The following is a 22,815-nucleotide window of genomic DNA, read 5'->3' on the forward strand; positions in this document are numbered from 1 at the left end:
TGCAAGGTGAGAGCTAAAGGGTTGGAGAACAAAGGAAACAAAGGAATTTCTCCTGGCCCGGGAAAGGGACAAAGCCCAGAGCAGGAGGGTCTGGGGAGAGTTTCAGTTGGGGGCTGGCTGGGGACGTGGAGTGAAGTGCAGACGTGGTTGTCTGGCTCACTGCCCCCCAGAATGGACCCGGCTGAGGGGTCCTGTTCTCTGCACCTGGAAACTCTGTGTTAGACCATGTTCCTGTCTCCTGACTCCCGGATCATGAAAAGCCAAAAAGCCATTTCTTTTTATGGCCGGGAACACTAGGAGAAAAGAGTTCCAATAATTCCTGCCCGTTTACTTATGAATTCTTTTATATTATAAAGAAAATTGTCACAAAATTTAGTCTGAACGTGAGCTGCCCGTTATTAAAAACTGGTTTCCCAAATCAGTTCCAACTGATCTGCTAGAAACCCCCCCAGGTCCCTGCTCACCCCAGTGGGAGCAAGACGAGAACGCCCCACTGGATGCTGCCCTTAACCCCACGCTGCTGTCCCAGGGTGGGGACTGATTGTTTCCTGCTGAGGAGGGAGCCAGTACAGGCCTCTGGTGCTGAGCTCCTGGCATCTGCCCAGCCCTGTCTGTCCTCTGCCTCAATTGTTCCTTCTCCACACTCCAGAGTCAGACATGCAGGGCCCCCAGAAGCCTGGGTGGGCTGGGAAGATGCTGGGAGTTCTTGTTCCCCCAAAACTGGCCTGGCTCCCTTCTCAATAGCAAACAAATCAATTCCATGTCCCCTCCCCGGATAAATCAGCCTGGAGCCAAGGGCAGCCCGGGACGATTCCCTTTAGTTCCCACCGAGGCGTGAGGGAACCCAGGGTGTTTCTAGAACGTTTGGAACTGACCTGGGAAACCAGCTGTTAACACCAGGCAGCTCACATTTAAATTAAGTGGGTTTGGTTTTTTTACAATTCATTAGAGCACTAACTAATCCTTCAGTCCTAGTGTAACCACACACAGAATTGCTTTAGTCTTGTAGTTTTCCAAGGGCTAAATTAAACATCTCTTCAAATCCAAGGGCGTGGAGATCAGTCAGTGTGCAGAGTCATCCCACATAACAGAACCATGTTGTGGTTCAGACCTGCCCCATCATGTGGCCATCACCTTTCCCTCCTCTCCCTTAAAAGTTTTAGTCTTTTGCATCAAAACTTTCTTCCCTCAGGAGAGACCTGGGAACCAGGGCTGCCTGCTAGACAAACACCTTTAAGAGGATGGGTGCCGCCCAGTCAAAAAATCATCTCCCTCCTTCAGTTCAGTGACAGCCTGAATTGTTCCTTATTCTGGCAGAGCCAGAGGATTGAAGGCAGCAACATCAAACCCCTGTGTAGCTCACAGGAATGAACACAAACACTCCCTTGTGTCTGAAGAGCTGTTTAGTTTTACCCTTGGTAAATGACCAGGCTAAAGGGAAAGACAGTGGCACCAGATATAAGGACTGAAACACGACACAGTCAGCATAGTTAAGCCCCGAGTGACTGCAAAATCTTTTTATATACTTCTTATTATCATCAGTGTATTATTTTTTCTGGAGTCTAGACCTTACAATCATAGAAGATTAGGGTTGGAAGGGACCTCAGGAGGTATCTAATCCAACCCCCTGCTCAAAACAGGACCAACCCCAACTAAATCATCCCAGCCAGGCCAATCTTAAAAACCTCTAAGGAGGGAGATTCCACCACCTCCCTAGGGAACCCATTCCAGTGCTTCACTACCCTCCTCGTGAAATAGTGTTTCCCACCTAGAGCTCCCCCACTAAAACTTCACTATACCTTGACTAGGAAATTTGGATCTTGATAAAATAATCGACTACCCCTGGTTAAGGCCACGGACTTGACACCCACAGGTACACGTACTAACAACAGCGGCTGCCTTTTAGCCATAGATTTTAATCAGGGCAAGAAATTGATACAAACCCGTTAAATCATTTCTCAGCCCGAGTCCTTCACCCACATTCCTTAGGCTAGGGGTGGGCAAACTATGGCCCATGGGCTGGATCCAGCCCACCAGCTGTTTTAATCTGGTCCTCGAGCTCCTGCTGGGGAACGGGGCCTGGGGCTTGCCCCGCTCCAGTGCTCCATCCAGGAACAGGGTCGGTGGCCTGGAAGCAGTGGGATGGACCCCACTGGCTCCTACTCGTATGCTCCATATGGCTCCTGGAAGCAGTGGGATGGACCCCACCAGCTCCTACTCATAGGGGCAGCCAGGGGGCTCTGCTCTGCATGCTGCCCCCACCCCAAGCGCCACCTCTGCAGCTCCCATTGGCCGGGAACAAAAACTCACCCACCCCGGTCTACTCCAGGGTGCTAGAGCCATGTCACAAGCATAAGCAGCCTAAGACTGAGACGAGATCTGGCCCCAGTTAGCACTGTGACAACAGCAATGACAACACACCGGTGCTTCCGGAGTCAGGAGGATTCGAACCTGCGCAGGGAGACCCCAATAGATTTCTAGTCCATCCCTTAACCACTCAGCCACAACTACTTGATGGATGGTTACTTCCTGACACTACGATTCTGTTCTCACTGAATTGTCACTTCAAATTGTTTGCTCAGACCAGCTTCCCCAGCACACTCATGGCTGTGCGGTTGTGTAAGTGTGTCCATGGCTGAACAGCGAGAATTCCTGCCCATTTCCCTTCCAGCTGGAGCATGATCGGAGTGTGTTTGTGTTAACGACATCGCTGTAGATTGTTGTTTGTTCCCCACTCTGACAATTCAGACAGTCCCGTTCCTGTTCCCAGAGCAGGGGGTCAGGATTTCTCTGTTAAATAATTTCTCAGCCCAAGTCCTTCACCCACATTCCTTAGGGCATTGGGCCACCATGGGGATGTCTCATTTCCCGCCTCAATTTCACACAGAGACACAATTTCCTTTGCACAGATCCATGTACAGCAAAACCTCCCTGTGTCTCTTGTCTGAGCCAGGGCATTCAATTCCAGTGAACCCGTCTCCCCTGCAATGGCAGTGGTCAGACAGAGGGGACGTGGCCACCTTCTGCCCTGACAGTGCCCCAAAGAAATCCTGGCCCCGGCTATTGGAATGATGTGCTGGAGATTTAAATAGGAAAGATTTGAATTGTCAGAGTGGGGAACAAACAACAATCTACAGTGATGTCGTTAACACAAACACACTCGAATCCCACTCCAGCTGGAAGGGAAATGGGCAGGAATTCTCGCTGTTCAGCCATGGACACACTTACACAACCGCACAGCCACGAGTGTGCTGGGGAAGCTGGTCTGAGCAAACAGTTTGAAGTGACAATTCAGTGAGAACAGAATCACAGTGTCAGGAAGCAAACATCCATCAAGTAGTTGTGGCCGAGTGGTTAAGGCGATGGACTAGAAATCCATTGGGGTCTCCCTGCGCAGGTTCGAATCCTGCCAACTACGGAAGCACTGGTGTGTTGTCGATGCTGTTGTCTTAGTGCCTGGGCCAGATCTGGTCTCGCCCTTAGGCTGCCTGCACTTAAAATGTTGCCATTACCCTGCTCTAGCACTGTGGATTAGACCGGGCTGGTTGAGCTTTTTTGGCCTCACAGCCACATCTGGGAATAGAAATTGTGTGGCGGGCCATGAATGCTCACAAAATTCGGGTTGGGATGAGGACTCTGGCTGGGGGTGCGGGCTCCGGGGTGGGGCCAGAAATGAGGAGTTCACGCTGTGGGAGGGGATCCGGGCTGGGACGGGGGGGTGAGGGCTCGCAGGGGGGCTGGGGATCAGGCGTTTGGGGTATAGGAGGGTGCTCTGGGCTGGGACTGAGGGGTTTGGAGGCTGGGAGGGGGATCAGGGCTGGGGCAGGGGTTTGTGGCTCAGGGCTGCAGGCTCCAGGCAGTGCTTACCTCAAGGGACTCCCAGAAGAAGTAGCATGTCCCTTCTCCGGCTCCTACGGAGAGGCGCAGACAGGCAGCTCTGCACGCTGCCCCATCTGCAGGCACCACCCCTGCAGTTCCCATTGGCCATGGTGCCCGGCCAATGGGAGCTGCGGGATCTGCACTTGGGGCAGGGGCAGCACAAGAGCAGAGCCCCCTGGCTGCCCCTACATGGAGGTGCTGGAGGGGTCCATTGCTGGAATCATGGGTCCAGTTCTGAGGTCCATAGTCAAGAAGGAGGATGAAAAACTTGAGAGGAGTCAGCAGAGCCACGAGAAGGATGCCAGGCTTCGAAACACGGCCTTGTCGTGACAGACACAAAGCGCTCAGAAAAGGTTAGAGGGTGACAATCCCAGTCCAGAAGTACCTACATGGGAAACAAATACTTTGTAACAGGTTCTTCAATCTAGAAGACAAATGTATAACATCAGCTGATGGCTGGAAGTGAGGCTAGACAAATTCAGATTGGAAATTAGGTGTGCTTTCTGACAGGGAAGGGAATTAACCATTGAAAATCTTACTCAGAGTCCTGGTGGATTCTCCATTCCTGGCAATTTTCAAATCAAAATTGGATTTTTTTTTAAAAATGTGTTCTAGTTGAAAAGGAATTCTTTGGGGGCAGTTCTCTGGCCTGTGTTAGACAGGAGGTCAGACTGGGTGTTGCAAAGATCCTGTCTGGTTTTAAAATGTGTGAAACAAACCCTTAAATAACACTCTCTTTATTCATTCCAGGAATCAAAAAGAAGTTGTACTTTTCCTGGCTCTGTTTCTCATTTTGTAAACCAGGGCGTGGAAGTTCAACTCTCAGTGAAGCTTTGCCTTTAAAGTGAATTAGGTTAATTTTCCAACTCTTGATCCACTGAGTCTAAGGAAGAATCCCTGATAGGGGATGAAGTTTTTAACCTCAGAATTTCATAGGTTAATTTGATGCCATCCAAGAGCGAATTTTTTGGTAGGGAACGTTGGAGAATTTGTTGATGGAGAAAAATTCCTGGTGAAAATAGGCAAATGTGTGGATTTTTTTAAAAGTTACAGTGAATTTTCACATGAAGATATAAACACACACACACACACACACACACAAACCTAGAGAAAACCACATAGTGCACAGACATAAACAAAAACCACACACACACATAACCAAACAGTACACAGAGCCGTATGCACATAAAGCAAAGCCACACAAAACATGCATATAACAAATCCACCACAAAAACACAGAAAAAGCACACAAGAAAGCTCAAAAACCACAAAATAAAAGAATACCAAGTTACACCATACAAAAAACAATTCACATGCAAAAATCATATACACAGAGAGAGAGACAACTATGCAACACATCCACAAAATCACACAGGATCCACATACACATCAAGACAGCAGACAAAAAAAACACCCCAAACCCATCAACATACAGAAAGCCAGGCAGGTTTTGGGCCTCACAGCCTAGGGGGAGTGCAGGAGGGTGGTTTGGGGAGCAAAGATTGATACTCCCAGGGGAATTTGGTGCCAAAAAAATAAAAATTCTGTGCACTTATATGTCAAAATAACTCAGTATAATCATGCCAATTTCAATTATTCTGGAAATATATTTAAAAATATCTGTCAGCAAGTATTTCTGTAACAATACAGACAAAAAAATATTCTGGTAATTTTTTTTGACAAATAGGTTCCTTACTAGGCATATTGATAGAGAACAATGAGTAATTCATTGAAATTACAGTGCAGAACTGTATTTCCTGCACCCATCAGAAGCGGTGCAAAGGCTTGTGGGAGTCAGGGGTAACAGAGGAACAGAGGGAGAGGGAAGTAGCCTGGGGTGAACCTGGAAGGTTGTTGGATGTGAGTGGGAGAAGTATGGAACAGGCTTTTTTTTGGGGGGGGGCGGGAGTCAAGGGTGGGATTGTTAGGGAGATGGGGAGCCTCTCCCATGCAGACCCTGGCTAACCCCAAGCCTCTCCCAATCAGTCAGGCACATCTGCCCTTGTCCCCATGTGTCTCTGCACCATCATCCACATGTATCCCAGCACCCCCACTCAGCCACCCTCTCTCCCCATATCCCTGCACCCCCTCCCTCTGTCCCTATGTGTCCCTGCACCCCCACTCAGCCAACCCTCCTCCCCCCTTCCCCATGTGTCCCTGCACCTCCATTCCCATTCAGCCTCCACCCCAGTCTATCCCCCCTCCATGAGCTCTTCTGAACCCCAATCTGTGACACCCAACAGCCCCATGTGCCCCGCGATGTCCAACCCCCATATCCCATGCCTCTTGACCTGGTCCCACAGGCAGGGCACTGTGAGGATCCCAGCTTCTTCTCTAGGCTATCTGCGGCTGAAGCTTGAGAATGGCTGCTCTCTGTTCTGGCAGGACAGCAGCCCCTGTTGGCTAAAGGTAGAACTGTAGCACATTTCCAGCAGGATGTATTTTCTGCAGAGAAAAAAAAATTCTGTGTGGCCTGTCAGGGTTCTCTCCCCACTCTGAACTCTGGGGTACAGATGCGGGGACCTGCATGAAAGACCCCCCTACGCTTATTCTTACCAGCTTAGGTTAAAAACTTCCCCAAGGCACAAATCCTTCCTTGTCCTTGGATGGGTACTGCTGCTACCACCAAGTGAGTTAAACAAAGATTCAGGAAAAGGACCACTTGGAGTTCCTGTTTCCCTAAAATATCCCAACCCCCCAAGCCCTTCACCCCTTTTCCTGGGGAGGCTTGAGAATAATCTACCAACCAGATAGGTAAACAAGGTGAGCACCAAACCAGGCCCTTGGGTTTTTAGGCTCCTAAAAACCAATCAGGTTCTTAACAACAGAATTTTATTATAAAAAAAAAAAAAGAAGCACCTTGGTAAGATCAGGATGGAAGGTAATTTTATAGGGTAATCAGATTCAAAACACAGAGGATTCCCCTCAAGGCAAAACTTTAAAGTTACAAAAAATAGGGATAAACCTCCATCTTAGCACAGGGAAAATTCACAAGCTAAAAGAAAAGATACTCGAACGCATTTCCTTGCTATTACTTACTATTTCTGTAAGTTTAGATGTGTCATTCAGTACGGGCTAGATTACTTGCTTGGTCTCTCTCTTCGTCTCCCGAGAGAACACACACAAAGAGCCAAAGCCAAACCCTTCCCCCCACAGATTTGAAAGTATCTTCTCCCCTTATTGGTCCTTTTGGTCAGATGCCAACCAGGTTATCTGAGCTTCTTAACCCTTTACAGGTAAAGCAGGGATTTTATGCTACACTGAGCTGTACGTTTATGGCACGGCCCATGAATCTGCACATGTGCAGTGCCGCAGAATTGCCCCAGGAGTGAAGTTCCTACTGCTGGCCGTTCTGGTGCCAATGCAGCTTCTGGTGGGCAAAAGGCAGAACAGCAGCATTTCTTGGCCAGAACGTATTTTCTGAGGGGGAAAAATTCTGTGCCAGACTTGAATTCTGCTTGTGCGCAGTGGCGCAGAATTCCCCCAGGAGTAGATGGGGGCGTGGGTCAGGGGGTCAAGACTCTCAGGATGGGCAGTGCTCTGCTTGAGTCATTGTGACCCAGAGGGTTGGTGAACAGCAGAGTATCATAAAGCTGTAGATTCTGCCCAGCACTCTGTGGTTCTCCACCTGGGGCCCATTGGCCACTTGCGGCCCAATCAGCACACGTGCGGCCCATGTGACATCCTCAGCGACATACAAGGAGTATATATATTGTGTGGATGTGGCCCACATAATACACAGAGAGTTGCATATGTGGCCCACAATGGCAAGAACCAAAGGTTAAGAACCACTGCTGCGGACAAAGTAACAAGTGAAAGGGACAGACCTTGATGTCTCCTTTCCTCCGTGTCTTCTGAGCTGGACAGAAACCATTTGCTTAAGGAAAACCAGTGCTCCAGGTGAGGCTTGAACTCACAACTTCAACCTCAGCCTCGCTCCCCCAGCACTGCTCCGTAAGTACTGTGCGTTAACCAATTGCACTACTGCAGCCCACATTTGGGCCTTTGTCTCATGGATGGATTTGGGGGCGGGGGTGTTTGCTACAACAAATTCATGTTCAAGTCCCCAGGAAGACAGCAACAGTAGTGGGTGGCCATCCTTCTGCTGTAAGGCTGGTTCCTGCTACCAGCTGTTTATGGGGAGGTGGGTGGTTTGAGCCCACCCAGTGCTGGAACTCTTCAAGGGTAAGATTAGGGTGTCTTTTAAGAAGAGGTGGAGGAAGTGTCTTTTCCATTCCTGTCTAGCCCCACCTATCTCCTGTGGTCCTTCAGCCTCCCTCCTTCCCTGCTGGGGAGATGCAGAGACAAGCCCCCATCTGGGGGAGTCACCGAGAGGCTGTATCCAATGGAGCGTGTGAGGGAAAGGGAGAGGGGGCGTGACTCTGTGTGCGTGTGTGGAGGGTCTGTTTGCTAGGGAATGAGTGATGGAAAACAGAGGGGAAGTGAAAGTGAGGCCCCAGGTCTGAATATTATGACCCTGTGTGGTGCTGCCATTCACCTTCCCCTCCTATGGTCCCATCTTTCATTGAACCCAGCGTTTTGTAACCGATCATCCTCACAGAGGTGTCCCACGTGCCTCAAATAGAGAGTGTCCCTCTTGGACAGCAGAAGCAGATCACAAACTCATGCAGGAGCTATGGGCAGGCTACCTCGTCAGTGCTTCACTCACCTGGGAGGTGTTTCACTCAACACAGCACCTCCCCTCTGGGAGACAAACACCCGCCTCTCACACACCCCGTTGCCACCACCTTGCTTTACTCTCCGTGGGGTGGCTCGTCCTGGGGGATCTGGCTCTTTCTGGGAGGTCCATGGTCATTCTTACAAGAGCATCTGGGGAGCAGAAATCTTCCCCCTGGAAATCTCTTCACTCCTTTCTCAGGGCCACCTTCTTAGCCTTGGCTTTGGGGTTGGTTTTAGCCTGGCTCTCTCCTGTCTTGCTTTCCGCTGGCTTCTTGACCACCTTCTGGGGCTTGGCAGCTTTGACCTTTTGGGGGCTATTCTCTGCTGTTTTTTGTCCCTACTGCAGCCACCACTTTCTTCGGACTATTCCTGGACATGGACATGGTGGCCTTTCTGGGGATCCTGGCAGCTCTGACCAGCTTCTTGGGGGCTCTTTTCCTGCTCAGAGCCACTGGCTTGTACTTGTGCCTTGTCCTGGGGGCCCAGCTGCTGCTGGATGAATGTGAAGGAGCCTGCACAAAGGTCCCTTTGCTCGTCAGACTCCTGAGCCCCAAATGGATGTGGTTCTTGTTCTTCTGCACAGCATAGTCCCTGCAGAACAAGGACCTGCAAATATGCATCATATTATACCTTTGTTTAATCCATGAAAACATAAACTAGAGCCTCAGAGGACTGGAATTAATTTCAGCTGATGGATGGATTTGCTAAGTTTTTATACATTTGCACAGGGAAATGTTAAGTGTCCCAATTCTTTTCAAGCATCCCCATTCAGTGGAATTCCTGAACATAGCGCAGATGGAGATGAAAATATATTTCCATTTTTAAAAAATAAAAAATTCCAAGGGAGCACCTGGATTTGAACCAGGGACCTCTTGATCTGCAGTCAAATGCTCTACCACTGAGCTATACTCCCTGTAACACTGTCTTGTTGGATCTAGTTTCTTGAGGATTATGAAGGACACACCCCATCTCAAAGAGCTTCTGTTCCATGCCCAGACACGGGTGGTTTTAAAAATGGCATTTTGTTAAACATTAGATGTGCATGTAAACACCACACCTTGCACAATCCCCACACCTACGCCATCTCACCAACGCACAACAACTTCTGAGGGACCACACCCAGCTCCCCAGCTCTGTGGCCTGTAACCTCTTCACTGTTAGCTCCAATCCCTTAAAGGCACAGGGCACATTCAACCCATTAATCTCCATATCATTAATGACTTAATTCCCAAAGAATTCCAGTCTGACCAGCAGCAGAGAGGATCAGCCACACTCCTGCGCCATGTAGCAGAGAGGGGCTCTGGCAGTAGGCAGTGCACAGGTCACTTTTAATATTTTGCACACTTGTGGTTCAGTGGGAGAACTCTTGTCTCCCATCCAGCAGGTCTGGGCTGAATTCATGGCCAGGGTGGACCTGAGTTTTATGCTTAGATGTAGAAATTGCAGAATTTAAGCCTGAAACACGGGCCAGTTTTCCCCCGTAGCATTTCACATCTTTACATCCAAACACGATGACTTTCTGAGTGATCTGTCCTAGTTCAGCGGGAAGGTGTTGGGGGTCCATGTAGGACTCACAGGGTAAAATTCTCTGGACAGTTATGTAGCAGGTCAGATCAGATGTTCACAGAGATTTAACCTGCCTTTAAAATCTATGAACAAACACAAAATACGGTGCTAAATTAAGCCTGAGACGCTGCCTTTTCCCCTATCCAGCTCCCAAGCAAAGTGCAATCCAATGTCTGCAGTGCCTGGACACTTCTTGGTGATATGCATCCAGGGTGGTTTGGAATTCCCCACCCGGCATGTCATCAGGTACAGAGGGGAAAGGGAAAAACTGGGAGTTGTTAATTGGCTTTTAGCTCGTTTAGCGCTTCTTTAACGCAGATCTCAGGAACACCAGTTTGATACCTTGTACACTCTTTAGTAGAGATCAATGAAAATAAATAGAATCTGCTGAAAACCTGCTTGCTTTCTCGAACAGGCACACCCTGGGTTACTGCCATTACCACCTCTATTTTAGTCAGTTGTTTTTCACTCCACTAAAAATGTATTTACTTAGTTTTAACATACGTGATTAAGGGATTTTTTTTCTCTTTATTAAGAACAGGAATTTATTTGTCTAATTATTTTGGCGTTTAGGTTTCATAGGAATTCTCAGGTATTTTACAGATATAACTAAAAATACAATTTGAAAATAAGCAGCCTTCAGCTGTAGAGTCTCTACAGTTATGGGTTTAGCTAATGGGGTGAGCCAAGATCAGCCCCCCTTCTCCACTCAGCACACAGGAGGCTCCCAGGGGCAGCTCCAAGTGGGGGGAGGAGGCAGGAGCAGGGGTGCCAGACACGGGGGGCACAATCACTTCTTACTGGCTGCAAGGGTGAGCAAAGAGGGAAAGGGGGTGGGGAGGAGTGAGTGGGGGGGACTTTGGGGGAAAGAGGAGGTGTGAGGGTGGGGTGTTTGGGAGGAAGAGGCAGTGTGAGGGTGGGAGCTTGGGGGGACCCACCCTGAGCAGTCACCCAGCCCACCCACCCCCAAGGCCGGCCCTAATCCTCACTCCTGAGATCTACCCCCCGAAAACCCTCCCCACAGCGTTCCCCACGCCCAGCTAACCAGATTGTGTATCCAATTCTCCCCCCACCATCAGCACCACCGCTGGGGTCTCCCCCATTCAGTCTCCCACTCCCCCAGCCCACCCCACTGCCAGGCCCCAGGGGCTCCTGTCCCTGACTCCTTCCCCCGTTTAAAAAATACAAGTCAACATACCGCAGCCGGGTCCCCCTCTGCTCGGTGCTCCCCAGATCTGCCTCCTCCGCTTTGCCTTCCTGGGGGCTTGGACACGTTCTTGCCTGAGAGAGAGCAGGGATGGGGGGTCAGAGCCATGCCCGGCCTGGCTGCCCGCTTCAGTCTCCAGCAGCAGCCGGAGCCCATGTCTGAAGGGCTCAGCGAGGGAAGCCGAGGCAGCCCAGCCCCTATGGGGCTCGGCCCAGTGCACACCCGCAAACCCCACACCTGCTGCCAAGGGCACACTGCCCCCGGGGAGAAAAGGGCAGGGGCAGAGGGAACAAGCCAGCCTGGCCTTAGGGAGCAGGTGTCCGATTCCCTCCCCACTGCAAAACATGCCTCATGGACTCCCAAAATATGTCCCAGGCCACCCAATCACACCTCCCCTATCCTAAAACATCCACCCCACACACCCCCATTACCATCCACCAGCACCCAGCCCTCCATACACACCCACGTCACACCCATCCACACCCCATCCATCCCCACCAGCACCCAGCCCTCCATACACACCCACCTCACACCCATCCACCCCCCATTACCACCCAGCCCTCTATACAGACCCACGTCACACCCCCATTACCACCCACCAGCACCCAGCCCTCCGTACACACCCAAGTCACACACATTCACACCCCCATTACCACCCACTGAAGGGTTCATGTAGCGTTCATGCACCTGGAAACAGTCAGGGCACACCCTGACTGTTGTGTAGGAGCAATGCACACATTGCTCTGTTCTGTCCAAGGACATGGACCATGAAAACATGGACCATCTGGGAAGTCAAAATAAGGACATCAGCCGTGGGAAGCTTCCTCGGCCGAAGCTGAAGGCCTGAGAATAAAGATTGTAGTAGATAGAGGCTAGTAAATAGGAATATTAATCAAAGTCATATTATTTCCTTTGTTGATGCCTTTTGCGGTCGGTTGGGGTATGTGATACGGGGGGGGGGGAGAGAAATAAAAGAGGTGGAAAAGCTGACAGGGGCGATCCCATCAGCAGACCAGCCTGCTTGCTTGCCTAAAGCCGTGTCCTGTCTTGTATTGAACTGCCACAACCCACCAGCACCCAGCCCTTCATACACACCCACCTCACACCCATCCACACCCCCTACATCCACCCAGCCACTACCTGCACAGCCTGCCCCTATCCAGACCCCCCCTCCCTGACTCACACAGCTTCTACACCCCCTTGGGCTCTCCATCATCCATTAGCCATGGCCCCAGAGTGGTCTCCAAATAGATACGCTGAGCCGCTCTCCACCGCCTGATTGGTGCTCCCACGTGCCCATCACACCAGCTCCGTTCTCCGATTGGTGTGCAAGGGAACATCTCACCTCCCCCTATTGCTCTTAAGCCACCCGTTTCCACCGGGGAAGGGCGTTTAAATGTGCATGCCCTGGTCACTGATTGGCCCGTGTCAAGAGAAGCTGGGGCTGTGATTGGAGGCCAGACCAGATGCTCCCCCTCCTTGACTAGGGTGGGTGGGAGTCCTGGGTGAGAGTCCTGGATCCCAGTGGGTGAGAGTCCTGGATCCCAGTGGGTGAGAGTCCTGGATCCCTTGCCATATCTTCACGGACTCCCCAGCCACTGTAAGGGGGGGCGTGTTTTCCAGCAGGCTGTACATACCAGCCCCTGTAGCTGCAGGCAGCAGACGACAATTAAGGGTGCCAATCCCATACCATGGGAGACTTGATTCAATGAAATATTTTACATACAGCCCCCAAAATTGGGTCACATATTTTGAGTGTTTAAAAGAATCCCTTATCCCAGTTTTCAGAGTAGCAGCTGTGTTAGTCTGTATCAGCAAAAAAGAAGGAGGAGGACTTGTGGCACCTTAGAGACAAATTTATTTGGGCATAAGCTTTCATGGGCTAAACCCACTTCATTAGATGCAGCATCTGATGAAGTGGGTTTAGCCCACGAAAGCTTATGCCCAAATAAATTTGTTAGTCTCTAAAGTGCCACAAGTCCTCCTCCTTCTTTCTTTTTAATCCCAGTTTATGTGTCTGCATGAAGTCTCCTAGCAGGTCACAAATGTATCTTTGCTGCTGCTGGGGTTCCCTGAATGGCACTCCCTTCCTTGGACTCCGTTTTAAATATAGTTTTGATCGTTCTGTTTACTTTTTAAAATGATATTTTTATGACTCTTATTATTCTTAGCACTTCATCATTTACCTTTGTGCAGAGGGATGTCACTGTGCTATTTAATTTATATTTTAATAGCAAATAATCATTGAAAATATGCGCAAGTAAATAGTTGGTCGTAGCTTTAGCAATGACATCTATGTTTCTAGTATAGCACTTCCCACACATAGGCACCGACTCCGTGGGTGCTCCACGGCTGGAGCACCCATGGGGAAAAATTGGTGGGTGCTCAGCACCCACCAGCAGCTCCCCACCCTGCCCCCCCACTCTAGCTCACCTCTGCCTCCGCTCCGCCTCCTCCCTTGAGCACGCTGCTGGGTCCTGCTTCTCCCCCCTCCCTCCCAGCGCTTGTGCCACAAAACAGCTGTTTCGTGTGGCAAGCCCGGGCGGGAGGGGGGAGAAGCAGGACCCAGCGGCGCGCTTCGGGGAGGGATCCAATAGGGACAGGGAGGAGTGGAGTTGGGGTGGGGGGACGCGAGCACCCACCGGGGCCGACAAAAGTTGGCACCTGTGTTCCCATGTTTTTACTGTGACTTTTAATTTGGAATTTTTAATTCTACATTTTTCTTTGTACTTTCATAGCAGATGTTTATTCTGTGGGATCATGTGACTTCCCATCAGGCTGATTTCCTGGCCTGGTGTCAAAACTTCTTCATTTGCATTTGATGCACCAATGGGGATTGCCGTTCTCCACTGTTATTTTGCCTTTCAGTCCAGCCCTTAGTGTTTTTTCACACGTCACTGCTTGTGTGTGGAACTTGGTTCCCAAATATTCACTAAGGGCCATATACGATCTCCTATTAAATCCTTCTCAAAGGCAAAAATCTACTATAACTTTTACTGAACATAAGAACGGCCATATTGGGTCAGACTAACGGTCCATCTAGCCCAGTGTCCTGTCTTCCAACCGCGGCCAATGCTGGTGCTTTGGAGGGAATGAACAGAACAGGTCATCATCCAGTGATCCATCCCCTGTCACCCATTCCCAGCTTCTGGCAGCCAGAGATTAAGGACACCCAGAGCATGGGGTTGCATCCCGGATCATCTTGGCTAATTGCCATCAATGGACTTATCTTCCAGGAACTTATCAAATTCTTTTTTGAACCCAGTTCTAGTTTTGGCCTAATGAACATCTATAACCGCAAGATGGCTCGATGACCAGAAGAATGCAAAACTCATGAGTTATACACCCCCAAGTCACGACATTTAAAAAAAAGAAAAGAAAGAAATGATACTCAGTTCTTTTTAGGTGCCTTTTTTGTTCCAGAGCCTTTCGGGTGCAGGACGCCCAGAGTAGCAGCCTCAACCCCTGGGGGAACCTTGGCCTAGCCTCGGACATTTCCTGTTGCCTCCCCACGTTTATCCATGTACCGAAGGCCATATCTGCACTAAAAACCTACGTTCATTCCTGTCCCGTCAGCGTCCAGTCTCTGCAGTTAGTGTGTTACTCGGGCTTGTGCCCACTTGGCTCCTTGGGCCAACGGTGAGTGCACTCACCAGGAGCCTGTGTACTGATGCAGAATGTGGTGCATTGTGGGTAGGTATCTGTAGCAGATTGAGCACTGACCACCATGGCGCCTCCTGCTGGTCGTCTGGAAATTAGCTATTTCCAGCCTCGGACGGTGTCTCGCCTACTGCTGGCCCCGTGTCCCTCCTGGACCCCAGCGCCCTTTACCTCAGGGTTCTGCCCACAGCAGTACCCCCACACTCTGGGTCTCCCCTCCCAGGGGAACCCCCAACCCTCTATACCCACCTTGCCTCAGTGGCTACTGCCAGTCATCATCTAGCCCCATTCTCTGGGGCAGACTGCAGTGTGATGGCCACTCATCACAGGGAAGGGGGTAGGACCAGCAGCCTCTGCCTATCCCCGGGCTACACCTCTGTAGCCCCAGGACCTGCTTAGGCCCTAACCAAGGCCTCAGCCTGGGGAGCTGCCAGGCTGGAGCTCCCCAGCCCCTCTTGCCTTTCTCCAGCACTGTTCTGCGGCAGGTACCCTCAGCTCACAGGCAGCCAGGTCCTTCCCACTCCAAGGCTGGAGTGACGCTGACCCAGCTCCTCCCTGAGCCCTTATATGAGGGCCAGGTGTGGCCTGATTGGGTGCGGCCCCAGCTGTGGCTGCCTCCCCAATCAGCCTCCCTTTTCCCCCAGGAGCGGGGTAACTGCCCCGCTACAGTATCCCACTGTGCAACTCACCGCTGCCCACTGCACTGTATTTTGGGAAGTTTTGGCAATGCTTGGTGGGGCCCAAGCAGGTTGCACAGGGGTGACTGGGAGCATGGGATCAACTTCCCATAATGCAATGTTCACCATCCCATAATTTTATACATCTTCCATAATTTTCACACCTTTCCCCCTGAATCCCACAGACCCCACTCATTGTCTGCCGTCTCTGACAGACCCCCGGAGCCTGCACAGCTGCCCTATTGTTACAAGCTTTGCAAGCCCAGGGTGCACAATCCTGCAATGTTTGCAGGAATAGACGTGCGGGTGATGACAACTCCGTGCAGAACAGATTGCTGCGGGACACAGCAACAATCAATGCAAGCTTGATGGTGGCATTCACTGAGCAGCTGCAGATGGCAGAGCTCCGGTTGTGGGCCCGAGAAACAAGCACCAACTGGTGAGATTGCATCGTCATGCGGGTTTGGGATGATGACCAGTGGCTGCAGAGCTTTCGGATGCACAAGGCCACGTTCCTGGATCCGTGTGCCGGACTCGCCCCAGCCCTCCAGCACAGGGACAGGAAAACGAGACTGGGACTGACAGTGGGGAAGGGAGTGTCGATCACATTGTGGAAACTTTCAGTGCCAGACTGCTACCAGTCAGTGAGAGTCTCACAACAGAATACACGGTGGGGTAGATTTATCATAAGGCGTTAACAGACGGTTCCGTGTTAAGTGGCCTGTTAATGCCTCTCCAGTCAAAGGGGCACTAGTGGGTTACAGACTGTTGTCTCTTACAACTCAGGGTAAAGGGAATTGGAGCAAGAACTCAGATCCTTTCCCTATCCGATTCCACCGGGATCGTGCAGAAGCCAGGAAAGTTCCCCACAATAGCAGGACCAAGCCCCGTTTGCATAATTGGCATCATGAACAGGATAGCGTCTGTAGGCTCCACCCCATTAGTTGACTGGTTGGGTTCTGGAGGCACTGGCCAGGCCCGGCTGAGAACCTACCATGGTGGAACAGAAGAACGACAGGTCCAGTTTGCTGAACTTCAGTGCTAATTATCAGACAAGGCTGGGGCATTACAACAAGCTAGATCTGAGCAGAGAGAAGTTTTTTGTCGGCCAGAGAGGTAACAGACCTCAGCTTGCCCCCTCCCAGCCCCATGGACCCCCTGAAAAACCAGCCTTTCACTCCCACTGCCATGTGCGGGGACCCCAGGGGGGTTTCATTTGGAACTGAACTGGGGACACCAGCCTTTCATAACAGACAGCTCAAGTTCAGACTATTTTTAAACACTCGTTTCATAGCATCACAATCGATACAATTGTGTCAGCCTTGTAGGTTGCCATGGGTAAAACTAAACAGCTCTTCAAATACAAGTGAGGGGAGATCAATCACTCGTCAGAGTCACTGTGCCTAGAGGAATCCTGTTGTTACATTCCTTATGTCCTGGCGCTTTCCTGTGGCCCTTCCCTTTCCCTGCCATCAGTGAAAAGTTTTGTTATTTTGCACAAAAACTTTATTTCCCCGGGAGAGACCCAGGAGCGGGAGCTGCCTGCGTGTAGCAAACACCCCGAGAAGGTGGCAGACGAACACCCTTAAGACAAGCTGGCTCATCCCCACAGACCCCAAGGATTGGAATCCGCAGCAGCAACAAACCCTTGCGTGTGCAGCACGAGCTAACACAAACCTTGACTTTAAAAGCAGCTGTCTCAGCTAAGGTTTGTCATTGGGGTGATTTGTCTTCATTTCCCTTCTCTGAGAGGAGCAGTGGGGTTGGTGCCACCTTACCCTGGGATGTAGCACCTCCCTCCCCATATTTCAGCCGCTCTGGGAACCTGTCTGGGCGTAGAGCTGACAGATTGCCTCCTTCCCATCCATCCTGCTCACTAGAGTTGCCGGAATGAGTCATTTTGCTAGTACCTGCTACACCTGGGCAACTCTCCTCTGCCAGATGCATTGGTGGTATAGTGGTGAGCATAGCTGCCTTCCAAGCAGTTGACCCGGGTTCGATTCCCGGCCAATGCAAGGCTGTGTTTTGTCCTTGTCTGGAATTGGCTTCATTTCAATCACATTGTCTTCAAATCACATGGTCAACGCAATTGTCAAAGAATTTATGTCCCAAATCCCAGCAGGTCGTTAAAGACACAGTGGGGGGTTGCAAGGAACTATAGAGCAAGCGGTAGGAGTCTTCCTTGTGTCTAGATCCCTGTGCAGATACACAGTTTGTATCCACAATCTGCAAAAATTGTCCGCAGATTTGCAGGGCTTCACCAGGCACCTGTGCCAAGCCAAGTGCGTTTTTTACCCACGAAAGTTTATGCCCAAATAAATCTGTTCATTTTTAAGGCACCACCGGACTCCTTGTTGTTTTTGTGGATACAGAGTAACACGGCTACCCCTCTGAGACTTGTCTAATTCCAGCTGCTGGAGGTGTTTGTCTCGTGCTCATGCATGATGGGGAGAAAGTGGAAATATAAAGTTTTGTGTCCATTTCTGGTGCTGCAGATTCTCTTGTGTTACAAAAATAAGGATGTAAACAAAAGGGTGTAAAGGAAAAATAAAAATAAACCAAAAATTGTAATACAATTAGGTAAGCAGAAGAACGAGGTTAAGCCAAACCTTTCTAGAAAGGGGGGAGAGAAAGAGCTCAGGTATGTTGGGATCCCACCTATAGTTGAACTCAGATTGCTAGAACTAAGTTCAGACCATTACGCTGTAGCCTATAGGGCTAGTTTACTCTTTATTATATTCGACAGGAACAGAAGGCACCTTCAGGCCTGTATCCTGTAAGACATTAGCATAAGTATTGTAGGCCTGTGACCCTTGGCATGCCATAGATAAATGGCCTGGCAGTTACCCTTAGATTTAGGGGACCTAGGAATAGCTTACTCAACAGCAGAAGTTGGGAACTAACAGTACCAGGCAGGAACACTGAAGTGACCCTGGGCTTGGACATTTTAGGATAGAATCGTTGGCAAATATCAAACCATCAACTCGCCTGAGCAACTGGTGGTGTGGGTGATAATGAGTTAAATGGCATTAATATGTATTAATAGGTTAACCTATCAGATAGGTGCACCCCAGTCTTACGAGGGCGAGGAAGTTAGATTTGGACATGGAAGGCTGGGCACGAGAATGAATATTCATGGCAGCGCTCAGGCCCTATAATAGGGCAAACCACCGTGTTGAGGGTGTTTGCTTTGCATCCTCTGACCCTTCAGCTCTGTTGTTATCTACCATCAATCTTGGGCACTGAGGAACCTGGACCGTTGGACTCATTGGGCAGGCCAGAGACAGGGCTGGTCCTTTGTCTCTCACCACCAGGTCCTCAAGGAAGGATGTGAGTACGTAAGTCCAAGTTCATATGCAAAGAATGACACTCCCGATATCCCCAATCCTGGATTCTTGCTGTCTGGGCCTGTGGTTTGGAGCTTTTCTGTCTCTTTTACTGATTCTAGTAAAAATCACGATGGCTTGGCTTTGCCCTCAGTGCAAGCATCCTCACCGTACCCCTGGAGGTTCCCGACAAGAAAGCAAACGCATTGGTTTTAGTTCTGTGTAGCCTGAATCAGGGACAAGAACCTGACTAGCCCTGGTTGGGATGATTTAATTGGGTATGGTCCCTTCCAACCCTGATATTCTATGATTCTATGATTCTATGACTACCCTCAGCTCATTAGTCAGGATCAATTGGCAAGCAGTGCAAGGATTAACCATTAAAACCGGTCAGGCATCAATGTCATAGGAAACCTGCTACTGCCCCTCTTGCTGAACACCTGTGATGCGCAGGATTGAGTTGGGACAACCTCTTGGCTTCAGCCACTGAGTGTTTCTTTGTGCTCCTAGTCCCTTTCTTGCCCCTTCCGTGGTATTTCTCTCCTTCACTCTCTCTGCCGTTCCCCCCTGCTCTCTCTTCCCCTGCACTTTCTCAGGAACTTGCCCCACAGCATTTAGGAAAAGCCAGAGATTCTATAATCTGCACAAGTCAGAGGGGATGGGACCCAGTTCATAACCACTCACCAGGAGAAAATGAGCCTTTATGGGAAACTATGTCACACAACGCACAGTCAACCTGTGGAACTCCTTGCCAGGGGATGTTGTGAAGGCCAAAACTATAACTGGCTTCAGAAAACAATTTGATAATGTCATACAGGATAGGTCCATCGATGGCTATTAGCCATTGATGATCAGGGATGCAGCCCCATGCTCTGAGAGGCCTCAGCCTCTAGCTGCCAGAAGCTGGGAGTGGATGACAAGGGAAATGGTTTTGTCTGGCTATGTTACTGGCCACAGCAATAAAGTGAGTGGACCCAAATCCCTTTTCAGAGCCCAGGCACCCAGAGGAATCATGGGGCTTTTCAGTCCTTAGGTTCTGGCACTGGCGAGTGCATGCTGTGTTTCATAAAGCTTTAGCATCTTGCAAAGACGTGTTATCGCCGCAAGCGAAACCAAACCAACCAACCAACCAAAGAAAGATCAAGATTGAAGTGTTCTCCAGGTTCCTCGGTCCCAACCTGCCGCCCGTTCGGCCGCCAATGCAGCTCCATCCCTCCGTCCCCAATAGATGCCGATTCCCTCCGCCCCAGCTGGGCAGGGTGTGAAGCCCTGTCACTCTGCATTGCCTAATTCCCCGAACTCTGGGGGACTTCAGCTCCTCTGTGCCCCCAGGGACCCTCCACCCCACTCCCGACCCAGCTCCTACTTATCCCTGGGGCTTTCTCCCAGCAGAGGGACATCGTAGGGGGCTGGGTCCCTGTTTGCCTTTGCTCTCTCCCCGGCACAGTCCAGGGCAAGGGTCATGGATTCTTCCTAAAAGTGGGGGCCAGGGGGCTGGGCCCGTGGCAAAAAGTGGATGGGCCAAGCCCGTCCACTTTGAAAAGTGCGAGGGCCTTGGCCCCTTGGCCTCCCCTGTTCCGGCACCCCTAGTCTGAGCCCCGTGGCCCTGGGTGGAGCTGCCATTCGCCTGCCCCTCATGCGGTCTCAGCTTTCTGTTACCCCAGCATTTCTTCTCGCCATCTGCAGCAGCATCCCAAACCCGTTGCACTTGCCTTCTGTCCCCTCAAGGGGGCAGTGTCTCTGCAGTGTGAACATCACCTGCAGCTCCGCTCTCCAACACCGAACGACTCCCATAGGCGCGGGAAGAAGGGGTGCGGAGGGTGCTGCCGCACCCCCCACGTTTTGAGCGGGATCCCAGCCCCCCCCACCCCCAGACCTGGGGCTCCGCTCCTGGCCCTGCACCTGCCCCCAGCTGTGGCCCCAGCCTTGGCCACCTTACCCCTGTCCGTGTCCCCCGGTCCCGGAGCCACGGCCCTGCTCCCAGCCCGAGCTTTAGGGGGCAGTGAGGGGTGCAGACAGCAGTAAGGGGGGTGCAACTCAGCACCCCCACACTAACAGCTGTTCCAGCCCCACTGACTACTCCCCTTTTTCTTGGCATTCAGCCTGTGCTTTGGCAACCTTTCCTCCTTCTCCATCATCAACCGGCATCCCAAGAGGCACTGGGCACAGGAATCTCCATAGAGCCAAGGGGATTTAGGAGCACAAACCCCACTGACCTTCCATGAGACTGGCGCGTCCCTCCTGCAGTGAACAGGAATTGAGCTTGTGCAGGGAAACCCCACTAGATATTGAGTGCAATGCCGTAACTAGTAGATCATCACAGCTGGGCAGGACAAAAGACATTGGAGACACGAAGGATTAAATCCAGGGCCTAGTGTAGGCAGAGCTCGTACCCCACCACCGAGCTACGCGGCCCTCCCAGTAGGTTTCACGCAGCGTAGCGCCCCATGGGCTTTCCCCAGGCCAGCATCTCAACCCCCTTCCCCAGCCTGGGCAGCGCTTTAATGCCACTAATTCTGTACAGGCCACGGCAAAGCGAGAGGCCCCTCCTGATTGTTTAATAGCAACTGGTGACCCCTGGGGATGCTTTACTGTGCAGATTGTGGGCAGCCGAAACAGCCCACTCCCCAACACAAGGTTCAACCCAGCACAGGAAACCCTCTTTGCAGTCTAATTATCATAGAATCATAGAATATCAGGGTTGGAAGGGACCTCAGGAGGTCATCTAGTCCAACCCCCTGCTCAGAGCAGGACCAATCCCCAATTAAATCATCCCAGCCAGGGCTTTGTCAAGTCTGACCTTAAAAACTTCTAAGGAAGGAGATTCCACCACCTCCCTAGGTAACCCATTCCAGTGCTTCACCACCCTCCTAGTGAAAAATTTTTTTCTAACATCCAACCTAAACCTCCCCCACTGCAACTTGAGACCATTACTCCTTGTCCTGTCCTCTTCTACCACTGAGAACAGTCTAGAACCATCCTCTTTGGAACCACCTCTCAGGTAGTTGAAAGCAGCTACCAAATCCCACCTCATTCTTCTCTTCCACAGACTAAACAATCCCAGTTCCCCCAGCCTCTCCTCATAAGTCATGTGTTCCAGACCCCTAATCATCTTTGTTGCCCTTCGCTGGACTCTCTCCAATTTATCCACAACCTTCTTGTAGAGTGGGGCCCAAAACTGGACACAGTACTCCAGATGAGGCCTCACCAATGTCGAATCGAGGGGAACGATCACGTCCCTCGATCTGCTGGCAATGCCCCTACTTATACATCGCAAAATGCCATTGGCCTTCTTGGCAACAAGGGCACACTGCTGACTCATATCCAGCTTCTCGTCCACTGTAACCCCTAGGTCCTTTTCCGCAGAACTGCTGCCGAGCCATTCGGTCCCTAGTCTGTAACGGTGCCTGGGATTCTTCTGTCCTAAATGCAGGACTCTGCATTTGTCCTTGTTGAACCTCATCAGATTTCTTTTGGCCCAATCCTCTAATTTGTCTAGGTCCCTCTGTATCCTATCCCTGCCCTCCAGCGTATCTACCTCTCCTCCTAGTTTAGTATCATCATTCGCCACGCACAGAAGCCTGCTGCCGGGGGCGTCACATGCTCGGCTCCCGCTCTGTAGCTTTCCCAAGGGTGAGAATACCAACATGATTTCTCTGTGTTCGCACTTCCCCGGCCACTGCTGCTGCTGTTTAGAGTAATGAATGATGCATTTTCCCAAGGACTGAACAACCCCCGACCCTGCTTTGCTCAAGCGGAATCGGTTACTGTGTCCTGATTTTTGCCTGGCCTAGTAAGAATTGACTTTTGTAGCTTTTAA

General features: G+C 50.8%; 3 non-coding genes across 3 annotated transcripts; 2 read left to right on the forward strand and 1 right to left on the reverse strand.

The window, feature by feature from the left end:
- The first annotated feature begins 3,336 nt into the window (after nucleotides 1-3,336).
- On the forward strand, nucleotides 3,337-3,418 carry TRNAS-AGA (transfer RNA serine (anticodon AGA)). The gene has a single exon. It is a non-coding gene; the product is annotated as a tRNA-Ser (tRNA).
- Nucleotides 3,419-9,400: 5,982 nt separating this feature from the next.
- On the reverse strand, nucleotides 9,401-9,472 carry TRNAC-GCA (transfer RNA cysteine (anticodon GCA)). Its single transcript has one exon. It is a non-coding gene; the product is annotated as a tRNA-Cys (tRNA).
- An 8,140-nt stretch (nucleotides 9,473-17,612) lies between these two features.
- TRNAG-UCC (transfer RNA glycine (anticodon UCC)) lies at nucleotides 17,613-17,684 on the forward strand. Its single transcript has one exon. It is a non-coding gene; the product is annotated as a tRNA-Gly (tRNA).
- Nucleotides 17,685-22,815: the final 5,131 nt, after the last annotated feature.

The sequence above is a fragment of the Lepidochelys kempii genome, chromosome 28 (genome assembly GCF_965140285.1).
Source record: "Lepidochelys kempii isolate rLepKem1 chromosome 28, rLepKem1.hap1, whole genome shotgun sequence".
Classification (NCBI taxonomy): Eukaryota; Metazoa; Chordata; order Testudines; family Cheloniidae; genus Lepidochelys; species Lepidochelys kempii.